This window comes from Sinocyclocheilus anshuiensis, unplaced genomic scaffold, assembly GCF_001515605.1.
Source record: "Sinocyclocheilus anshuiensis isolate Anshui unplaced genomic scaffold, SAMN03320099.WGS_v1.1 scaffold1132, whole genome shotgun sequence".
In the NCBI taxonomy this organism is placed as follows: Eukaryota; Metazoa; Chordata; class Actinopteri; order Cypriniformes; family Cyprinidae; genus Sinocyclocheilus; species Sinocyclocheilus anshuiensis.
The window spans coordinates 225,257-234,642 of NW_015552678.1; the positions used below are offsets into that span (position 1 = coordinate 225,257).

At 35.4% G+C, this 9,386-nt stretch overlaps 1 pseudogene; it reads left to right on the forward strand.

The window, feature by feature from the left end:
• Positions 1 to 9,386, forward strand: part of LOC107667511 (importin-11-like) — a 149,330-nt pseudogene that overhangs the window by 31,741 nt on the left and 108,203 nt on the right.

Here is a 9,386-nt window from a genome sequence, read left to right on the forward strand (position 1 = left end):
AAGTGCACACACACACACACACACACACACACACACACACACACACACACACACATACAGCCAGTGCTAAAACTCATTGCTTCTTAGAAAATTTCCCAGCCTACGCCTGCAGATTACAGACTTAAGCAGCTATACATAAAAGCACAGACACTGGTTGAGTTGATGTTGCAAGCCACTCACTGCTCTCGGCTGGATAACTTTAGTAGCTTAAAGCCGTCCGCAATCAAACACGAACAGAGAGTCAGGCTTAAAAACGGAAAATATTCTGCTAATTTTAATTACTTGCCTGTTTGTCAGACAAACTCATTCAATCAACATTAATGTATTTGAAAGGATTTTGTGATAAAATGGAAGAAGCAGGTGGTTGCACCCAAACGTAGGTGACTACCACTTTATTAATCCAATATAATTACTTGTCTAAATATTTCATTTTTAATTTTTGTAAAATTAGGGCTATAAATCTAAATAATAAAAATGCCAAAAAGTCGTCCTGTCAATTTCTCAGTGTTTACTTGAAAACTTGATTCTAATATGTCCCTGAAAAGGTGATAAGAAAATTCCTGTATTTTTTTTCTATTGCTTGTAATGTTTCTTTTTTTCCTTTTCTTTTTTTCTTTTTCTTATTTTATTACATGACTGTTTCTTATAATTATAATTGCTTGGAAAGCATGATGGAATCTTTGGTGAGAAATACTTTAATTATACATACCTGTCCTTTTTATTAGGGCCCGAGCACCACGGTGCGAGGACCCTATTGGAATTGCTGCATTTATAATTTTTTTAAAATAAATATTACAATTGCAGTTTTAATGACTATTAAATTAGAGAATGCATGGAATATTTGTGGTTACATTTACAGGAACATTTTCAGTGTATTAAAACAATTAAAGGCAAAATAATTTTTTGAAATAATGAAGACATTAAAAGAAATGGTGACCCATGATATACACTTTCTCTTTAACCATTCATGTAAATCCTAGTAAAATTAGTGAAATAATTATTGTAAGCATACTAAGCATACAGATTGGAATTACAGGGATAGTTCACCCAAAAATGATATTCTGTTATTAATTACTCACCCTCAAACTCGTAAGACCTTTGTTCATCTTCGGAACACAAATTAAGATATTTTTGATGAAACCAGAGAGCATTCTGACCCTACAAATTGTTGAATAATGTCATTATTTTTGTTTTCTTTGTGCACACAAAGTATTTTCGTAGCTTCATAACATTAAGGTTGAACCACTGACTTTTTTTTAACAATGTCCTTACTACATTTCTGGGCCTTGAATGTGGTAGTTACATTGCTGTCTATGCAGGCTCACAAAGCTCTTGGATTTCATCAAAAATATCTTAATTTGTGTTCTGAAGATGAACGAAAGTCTTACAGGTTTGGAACGATATGAGGGTGAGTAATTCATTTTTTGGTGAACTATACCTTTAAGGCTTTTTCTTCATCCTCATGTAAAATACTTTTTAAATATTAACATACACACACTTTTCTTTCTTTTCTTACCCATTATTAGCAATACAATTTGTTTTGTGAGACAAATATATGGCATTTATTAAGTAACAGTTGTATATTTATTTGTTCCACTTGCAGTTCTTCGGAAGCTTACTGTGCATGGATTCATTGAGCCGCACAACAACATGGAAGTCATGGTAAGTTCTGGAATATTTCAAACAATAAAAGAAGGTCTATCATCATTTATATATAATAGCAAAATAGTTTTGTTTCTAATATTTACTTACTGCTTGTTTAGATGTGATCTCAAAGCCAGGGCTGATGTTTTTTTGTGTTCACTTTTTAAACGGCTAATCACACTTTTTAATCACACTTCTGCACCCATACCAACTAATTTTGAGGAAATGCAGGTTAAATTGTGAAAACCGAGTAGTTGTTTGCAAGGAAAATCAACCTGGGGGGTTATGATGTTGGAGTTCTGACATTAAAAAGAAATCATTGCACATAAATGAGATGCTCATTCATTCTCAAGTGGAAGATGGGGCTTGGGAAAAAAAAAACGGGTCAATGTGAATATTTAATGTATTACATGTGTCCTGTGGTAATTGTGCATTAAACATTAGAATATCTTTCCTTGAAACACAACATTTTGTGTTGGCACGTGCAAAATAATAGTGATTTATTTGTTCATTTTGTTGTATTTAAATGGGTTAACTGAGAGTTTTGTCACAGCATAATCTGAATGTGAGGAGAATTTGCCGGCACAAAGCACATGCTGAAGTGCAGCCAGCCTCTGCAGGAAGCCCATATGGTGCCTTCATCTCTTAATGCATCTGTGGGAGTTAGCTTATCAGAGATCATTTTCACATTACAATGATGCGAGCCTTCCTAAACCTTAATGAGTCTTTGAAAAAACTGAAATTGGCAGGAAACAATGAGTCAAAGAAAAAGTTTTGTAGCATTGACAGTACAGTGCAACAGTGCAGAAAAGATTTCATGTAATAACTGTTACGCTGAGCTTTAAAATGTATTTGTTAGTCTCAAAGGACAGTTAGGATTGCTTCATATACACACATACTGTCTATATATAGTACATAGAGATGTCTTTATAGTAGCGCTGGGTGATATATTAAATATTCACAGTATATTCATATGAATTTGACATTCCCATTTCTTCCCTTTCTGCTTCAGAGAAGATCCCATTTTTATTCTAAGTTTATATATTCAACCCTTGATCCGGCAGTCCATTTGTTATACTGTCAGGACGACTACGTCTTTGGAGCCTGTGCCACTGACATTTTGAATTTGAGCTTATTAGTTGCGGTAAAGGAAATGATGATGGCACCATTGTTGATCCATTCTGAAGGTAAGACAACTCAAAAGAGAATATTTTCAATGAGCTGCTGCCTCCGGCTATCAATCAACTGCCAAGCTACAGAAACACGGTGATCTCCCGGTAGGGCTGTAGCTCTCTTGTCTCTCTGGAGACTCTTGGACTTTAATGTCATCTTTCCTGCTCAAAGCCAGACAGTCAGTGTCATAAAATATCCAACTTTTTCCCAATCCCCTTCATCCTCAGTACATCATTACTCCATCATTATTAAACGCAGAACATCTTTAGTCTACCTTTGACTGAAGTGGACTTCACACGGTGTTCAGTCACCAGTGAGAAATCACATCGCAGGGAGTACAATTTTTTTGTTTAAACTGCTAATGGCAAAAGCATATAACAGGAAGTAGAGAGGGAAATATACTTACCAGTCAGTCACTGATGGAAATCGGCTTAGCGCAAAATCTTGTCTTTATATGATATACATTCAGGAGTATATATTATTTTTTATTGTTTGTTGTATAAATTTATATAAAACTTGCTGATTACTTGTATCTTAAAATATATACAGGAATAGAGTGTTTGAACTTTAAATATATATCAGGGTTATTATTGTTAACTAAAACCAAAGCCAAAACCATAAAAACATTTTCATTACTTGAAATAAAATAAACATTAACTGAAATAAGAAGTGTGTTGTATATTTCAGCTAGTTGCCAAAGCAAGTTAAGCAAGTTTAAGTTACAGCACTCAATAACTAAATAAACTAAAAAGTAAAACTAAAACCTAACATTTTATAAAAACTACAATAGACATATTAAAAAACTAATAAAAATGACAAAAATATAAAAAATATTAAACTAAATTAAAAAGAAAACAATAAAATCCAATTTAAAATATTAACAAAAACTGCTAAACACTAAATAAAATAATAATATATGCATATTATATGTAATGGTTTTTCATATTAATATTTATATATAATTTGTTTTTACATTAAAAAAGAAAATTTTCATTCTGTTTTTTGTTCTTAAATTATATAAAACCTAATGGTAATTTATATATTAAAATATAGGCTGTATACTTCAGGAATATAGAAACTGTTTATACTAATACTGTTAATGTATTCTTTATAAAAATGTATATAAATACATATTGATGTATTTAATACATTTAAGTGAAATATGGTACTTTTATATTGTTCGGTAACACTTTATTTTAAGGTGTCCTTGTTACATATGTTACGTGTATTTACAATTATAATAACAATAAATTATGCATAATTATATGCAAGTAACCCTAAGCCAAACCCTAATTCTAACCCTAACCATATAGTAAGTACATGTAGTTAATTAATATTACCCCATACTTAAATGTATAATTACACTGTAACCAGGACACCTTAAAATAAAGTGTAACCTATTTTTTTATTTATTTATATATTTAATGTATTTACAAAATATTCTATATCATCATACTTGAATGTTGGCTGTGTTTGAAATTGCATGGCATTGAAAATGAGTAAGTTTTGTCAGATAGCTCATGCTTTTATGTGTGTGTGCAGTTCATCTTAAAGTCCCTGTAAAGGCAATATTAAATATGTGTTCTGAGTTTGTCACACCACAGAAAAATGTATTATTAACCACTCAGCCAAATTTGAATGATGAAAAAATCCGCCAAGTAAATAAAATAAGTGATCAAAATCTTGAAAAAATGGGCGGTATCCTCTGCTCTCAAACGCTGGTGGCGTCCGGTTTTTTTTTTTTCTTTTTGCGCTGAAATCACGCCTACTTGTGGGAAAGCTGCCGCCTCTATAAAGAAATTGACTGTACATAAATATACACACAGTAGCATTTTCACTTCATTTATACTGCTACAATGACAGTCAGTTAGGCCATTGTTTATTGACTGCAAAGTTTTAGTGTTAAGAGCAAATTTACTGCTGTAATTTACTGTTTGTGGTGCAGAAATTTCCATCTGTCAGCTCAGTGTTACTTGTGCCCTGTGTTGATCAAACTGGTTCCATATATTTAACGACCATTCTAGGATTGTATCCTGGCATGGCAGGCACTCTCTAAATCTCTCCTCCGACACACCACGTAAACAGCCTGTCCTTCTCCAACCTGAGTTAAGATTGCCTGGGGCTTCCTGCCAAATCTACCTTCAACATGACCCAAGAAAGCCTAGATGTTGTCAGCACCAATAGCACCGTGGTCGCTAACCACACCTGATACCAATGTTTCATTTACTATCTCTGTCTGCATCCCTAGGGCTTCCTCAATGCAGTCTTTGAGCGCCTAAAGCAGTTTCTAGAATGCTGTGAGTAATGCATGCTTTTCTCTTTTTCTAATTCCATTGGTGTTTTTGAGTTGTTTTTTCCATCGACAAACTTTTTAACATATACACTTTTTATGATGTAGTAAATTGCCTGACATAAACACATTAATAAATCCTGAATAAAAATTAATATATTCAATATTAAATAATATAATATTATTATATAATATAAAATATATATTTTTTTATATATAAAATGTATTTATTAATTTATTTAAATTAATTTCTTTAAAAGAAATATTACTGACCCCAAACTTTTGAACAGTAAATTAATTAGATTTTAAGGTGCACTGAGGAATTTTCTATGTTGTGCTTAGTTTAAGTTTTCAGTTGATGCCATAGTAAAAATGTGCTATTTGCAGTCAGCCATGATTCATTCTGTCAGCAAAAGTATCCAGTAACAGGAGATTACTGCGATAAAGCAGGTAGCATTTGACTGGTCATGTGATATCAACCTGTCTGTTCCCGTGAGCCAACCAACTCTATGTACAACAGTTAGGCTACTTATATGACAGTTAATTAAGTATTTTTAGTACTATTCATTTCTTTGTGGAAAACTTTTTTTTTCACAAAGAAACTAAGAACCCCTTTAAGGACCTTTTTCCCTTCACAATGTACCGTGAGACTTTTTCCAATTAAATTTTATTCAAAGCTATTCCCATTTGGGAAATAAAGTGCTATTGTATTGTAGCAGAATTGGATTTGGAGGAAAAACCATTTAGGAGAAATAAACATTTGATTTGAGGATTTGAAGTTTTTAATCCTCAGCCTATCCAGAGATAACAGCCATTTTTCAGGTTACAGAGTTCAGTTATGTGATATTGAGTGAAGAAAATAAAATTTTCCTGTTAATTTTTGAATGTCAGTTTAAGTCATTAACCCATCTACAGTTTTTTAAAGACCAATAAATACATTTCTATAAAAAGCTGTGCATTTTGAAATATTACTGGTTCCTTATACTTTAATATGATCTTTTCTCCAGCTTAATCGAAAATAATATTCTAAGTAAAAAAGGATTTGTACGAAAATAACTTTTAGATATTTCTGATTGAGAGCACAAGGTTAATTCTGACGGGCTGGAATTCTTTATTGCTTGAATATAGAGTGCATAGTCAAAGGCCGAACTAATTTATTTCTGAAAGATCACCACTTTAAAGGCTCAAACTAAATTTCTGCTCAAGCAAAAGACAATAATGCCATATCTGAATGGTTTCACCTGGAGACACTGTGCCCTGCTTTTCCCAGCCTCGTCGTTGCATGAGTTATATATCATCAGATGAGACAGAAGCAAGCTGTTATCTACTGGTGATATCACAGGCAATATGTTCTCCTGGCTGGGCCGCAGGTCAGGTTCCATTCGGCCTGTTGCTATTTCAGCGTGGATGAGAGACTTAGCTTATGAGCAAACAGAATGTGAAATATCAACTCTGGGCCAGATAAGGTCCCCCAAATAATCCAGGCTTTTTTGGTTCTATTAATTTCTTCATTTCTCTGCGTACCGAGAAATTGATGCCCAATCCCCTTGAAAGGTTACCCTGCTCTATCACACTGTATCACGCTGTCCTGAGTGCTGACTTGTAAGGAAACCGATTAGTCTTTGCCGTTTGGGGCTGCTTTTTTGTTTTTGTAATTTTTGGCTTTCGTTTGACTGATTTAGCCAATGTGATCAATGACAAGTGATGCTTTAAAGACAAAGTTCGCCTAAAAATGAAAATGCTGTTGTCATTTACTCACCCTCATGCAGTTCCAATCCTAAATGAATTACTTGCTTCTGTGGAACACAAAAAGTGAATTTTGGCCCCTCTTTGTCATATAATGAATGTGAATAGGAGCTTTTTCACAGTGTAGTCCTAGGAAGCCAGCAGGGTGGTTCCTGGAGAACCAATTTCCCCCTCAGGCCATTTTCCTGGTTGCATTCGCACCGACTGTGTCACTGGTAGTTCCTATAGAACTGTTTTAGACTGTACTCTGAAGTAGGAGCTAATTTAGTTCCCCCAAATGGAGAACTAGAACTAAAACCGTTCTTAGTTCCTGTAGTTCAGCCCTGAAAGACAGCGGAGACCAGGACAACTAGATGAGCCCCAGATACAGATCCCCTGTAAAGACCTTGCCTCAGACGACCACCGGGACAAGACCACAGGAACCAGATGAGTCCTCTGCACACGTTTGCTGCAGCCTGAAATTGAACTGCTGGTTTTGTCTGGCCAGAGGAGAACTGGCCCCCCGACTGAGCCTGGTTTCTCCCAAGGTTTTTCTCCATTCTGTCACCGATGGAGTTTTGGTTCCTTTCCGCTGTCGCCTCTGGCTTGCTTAGTTGGGGACACTTCATTTCCAGCGATATCGTTGACTTGATTGCATAGATACTATTTAAACTGAACTGAGCTGGATGATGACATCACTGAATTCAATGATGAACTGCCTTTAACTGAAAAATGAGTGTTTACTATTGTCATTTTGCATTATTGACTCACTATTTTCCTAATTAATGCTGTTCAGTTGCTTTGACACAATCTGTATTGTTAAAAGCGCTATATAAATAAAGGTGACTTGACTTGACTTGACTTGGTGCGAACACGCCAAAAAGTAGGTAGTTCTGTTAATAGTTGTAGGAACTATGAAAAGGTTATTCCGGTGCGAAAGCCCCTACTGAGGGCTGGGGCCGTCAAGCTTCAAAATGACCTTAAAGCACCAAAAATATATTATAAAAAGTAGTTCAGATGTCTTATGCGCTAAGGCTTTTAAAGCAAATCGGAAACTTTATGTGCACAACAGACACAAATCTATATTCCTAGAAAACCCTCCAGTGATTAAGTGGTAATCCGGAACCGGATCAGGCAAACTTGTGAACAAATCATTCAGACAGATTTTGAACCTTCATGAAGAAGAGCTAGATTGGATTTTCAGTGAGTTAGAGCTTGAATTTCGGTCTGTTTGGCCTTTAGAAGACTGAGAATACCACAAATGGACTGCTTTTATGATACTTTATGGAGATTTTTGTCATTTTGGAGCTCGGCAGCTCCAAAAGGTTTTAAACAACATGTGGGTAAGTAAATAATGATAGAATTTGTATATTTTTTTATACTATTTGCAGGCTGGCAAGTTAAACCAGGCAGTCTTTGCAGGGAAAAGCTTGAGAAGACCATCATTTTGTTCACCAAAGTTGTAAGTCTAAAAGTTCAGTCAGTTAGAGGGCAAAGGAAATAATCTAGGCACTTATACTTGAGATGTTGTACTCCTGAACTGTGGTTTAACGTTGCCTCTTATGCTCTTTACTAGCTTCTGGACTTCCTGGAATATCACCCGTGGCCTTTCATACCTCTCATTCAGCGTTCGCTGGAGTTCGCAGTCAGCTACGTGTTCACTGAGGCTGGCGAGGGAGTTGTTTTCGAGCGTTTTATTGTACAGTGCATGAACCTCATCAAGATGATCGTCAAAAACGATGCCTACAAACCTGCCAAGAACATTGAAGGTAAGCAGCGTAATGACTTTGGCATGGCGTGCCTCCATTTTAAAGTACTAGCTTATTCGAATAGGAAATGGATAACAGCCTTTAAACACATCAAGGGCATTTCTGAGTTGGTAGAGGGCAAGAGTGAATCGATGAGATGTTCATAATGAAATCTGGCTGTTCGATCATGACTGAGGTTCCTTAGATAGAAATTTAAGTAAACTGATATAAAAATGCCTCCCGTTTTAATGTTTTATCGCCTTACTAATGGACTGTAGGAGCACATGAGATGTTTTAATGAATGATCTAATATCTTGAACATTACTATATGCATGATTGTATATTAAAGTTATGTTGCAATATGCATTGTAGACAATAAGCCAGAGAGCCTGGAGGCACATAAAATTAAGACCGCATTCTTTACACACCAAACGCTGACGGAGATTGGCAGGAGACTGGTATCCAAATACTTTCTGCTGACAGAGGAAGAGCTAACCATGTGGGAAGAAGACCCAGAGAGTTTTGGTAAATGTGAATTATGAACGCAATAACATATCTGAAGCTGTGAAACTTTTTGTTTGTATTTTTCTGGGCTGTTTGCCATTTGTAATCAGAGAGACGGTAGAGATAATAATAATAATAATAATTCATTACATTTATATAGCGCTTTTCTAGGCACTCAAAGCGCTTCAGCAGATATGAGGATTGTGAGGAGGCCATGATGGTCAGAGGTAGGCTTGCCGCGATAGACGGTGCTGACGGTCACTTGCCCACCGTGTCACCGACCCCCACCGTCGTTTTGATTT